This window comes from Argiope bruennichi, chromosome 4, assembly GCF_947563725.1.
Source record: "Argiope bruennichi chromosome 4, qqArgBrue1.1, whole genome shotgun sequence".
Classification (NCBI taxonomy): Eukaryota; Metazoa; Arthropoda; class Arachnida; order Araneae; family Araneidae; genus Argiope; species Argiope bruennichi.
In genome coordinates, this window is record NC_079154.1 from 66942445 (window position 1) to 66945354 (window position 2910).

Consider the following 2910-nt stretch of genomic DNA (forward strand, 5'->3'; position numbering starts at 1 on the left):
CGTTCCTGTAGCGCATGCACTGTTATTAGAAACCAGATTCTCTTCTTCTAAATAAAGGAATTTAATCTTTTCCTGAGTGTTTAGAAATAAGGCATGATAGTAAAAGACATAAAGACTGGATTTTGAAATTGCCCACCCCTTTGCTTTATTTCATACAGCAGTGGCACTAGACTCCAAAAAATGGAAATTGAGCCAAAACACTTTGAACAGAAAGCATAATAGTGGCAGAAATTACTTGTGAACGAAAAGAAGGCAGATGGTGTGAAAAGCTAAAAGGGTTAGCAATTTCAGAATTTAGCCACCTACGATCATACCTTATTTCTAACAGCGATGAAAAAATTAAAAACACTCTTTACTGACGTTTTATCGGTGCAGTTAGGATCACTTCCCATTCACCAAATAGGTCCAATATTTAACAAATATCTATGACTTAGGTAGGAAAAGCTTAAACCATTTCATTTGCCACACTGCATTTTTACTTCCACAGAGATGCGACAAATACACAAGATAGATAAACAATCTATCCTTTTACAGAAATAAACCAAATTTTGACACTGATTTATATTTTTGAAATAAAGATCACATCTTGTTGCATTTTTTAGGTGTTCTCATACACAATAATAAGTTAGATGACTGATAACCATACAAATATAAATTTCTTGTGATTGAATCACAACCCAAATTTCATTCAAAAGGCTCATTAAAGTTTTGAATTATTTGAATTATCTTGTTTGAGAATACGCATTATTCCAAAATAATCCAGCTATACTACCGTAAGACTAAATATAAATACATAAAAATATACGAATTATACACAAGTAGGAGAAAATAAGAAAAATCAAAAAATCACAAATTGCAAGTAAAATATTGCATAAAGAAATATGAATCACAAATGATATACAAATAAAAGAAAAGAACAATGAACCATAAAATTTACACTAAAAAAATGCATAAAGAATGATGCCTCACAAAATTCATACTAATAAAAGAAAATACGTAAAAAATGATAAATCACAAAATAACACTAATAAAGAAAATACATAAGATCGATTAATAAAGAAAATAATAAAAAAACAATGATAACAAGAAACAAAACCCACAGAAATAAAAGAAAATCCATAAAAAACAATTATAACAAAAACAAAATCCCCAGAAATAAAAAAAATATATAAAAAAACCATGATAACAAAAACAAATCCACAGAAATAAAAGATCATACATAAAAAACAATGTATCACAAAATGAAAGCACAAAAAACATTTTCACGGAATATAATAGTAACCATATAGAAATCAAATAGTAGAGTACTCCTGTCAATAGTGAGTTTAAAGATTAAATTATGAATTAAAAACATTTAACTTCAAGAACCCTAAAATGCATTTGAAAAGCATCAAGATCATCAGAATATTTATTAAAAAAATTTTTTAAAGAAAAACTGTCAATATAATTAAATTTCATAAAAATATTTTGAAATAATTCCATATATCTTTAGATTCTTATCGTTACAGCAAAAAGAATGTAGTTGACATTTCAGTGTTAATCAATCACGTTTCACGTACACACTGACGGACAGACTTTCTACTGAATTATTATGCAACATTTGATAAAGTTTTGCAATTTTGACATAAAAGCCACATATCAAATTTCATTCATCATTCTGAAGTTACCATTCCAAAGATGTAACAATTGTACAAAATATTGAGGTACATAAAAAACATCATTGTTCGTATGAAAATGGTTGTAGTATAAAGTTTTTGGCAAAATGCTTCTTAAATCTGTTTATTAATTTCAATATCTACAATGTTTTTAAAAAATTTCAAATTTACTCAATTGAATGAATGAATCGGTATTACGAAATAACCAATGATGCTGTACCATCTACTTTTTTCTTTGTCACGTAAATGCTCATTCATATTTCCACTGAAAGGAAGTCGCTTGTTTAAACAACATTTAAAAACAGCAAATTCTGCCTCTGATAACATTCATTAAGTCTCGTTAAATTCATTCTTTCCACTTTAACCGCTCTGAGAAAGAAAAAAAAATCCTAACGGCATCTGTTTCATTGTATCTTCACCTTTTCGGTTCGTTATATGGCCGTTGGCATTCATTATTCCCGCCCATAAAATTCCCCTGAATGTCATTTTACGTCAGAGGGGGGAATTTCGACCATAATTATGAGAAGCAAAATTTTACGATAGCCATCGAAAATTAACTCTTAACTTTTGCTGCGTCCGGCCATTTTGGTTGAAAGTGTCTTCTCATTTTCAGGATAAAGCATGCGATGATACAGCATTTTTTTTTCCGTGTTATTTCTTCGGAAAAAAAAGAATATGTTTAAGGGCACAGTGACAAAACTTGATAATGTTAAATCGTTATAAAAAAGGAGGTACTTCATAAAAATAAGACAGTAGAATTGTTTAAAGGTCAGAAATAGTGTTACAAGCATAAAGTTTAATTTTATGTGAAGTTATTCTGATGTATCTTGGGAGACTATTTTGTTTTACTTTTAGTAATTATCGGGTATTTAATCCTTGTCTTTTTCATAATGTTACTCGATAAGCGCAGTGGGATATTTTGCACTCTGCTTAGTAGCATAATGAAGAGAGTCGAATTTGTATTGTTTCAATATATTTGTATATTTGTATTGTATTACTTTCCCATCAATCGATTGGCCCCAAAATTCGTTGCATATATAACAGAAAATCATTTTTTTTTATTATCTCATTTATTTATTTCATTTATCATATCAATTTCATTAGGAAATTCATTTATCCTACGTATATCAAAACTCTATCATCTCTCATATAAATTCATACATTCATAAGTATAGACAAGTAGACAGACAATCAATCCCTTAACAGGTTTTGTCCAAAATGTGTTACAGATTTGCAATATTAGTGATAAAATTGT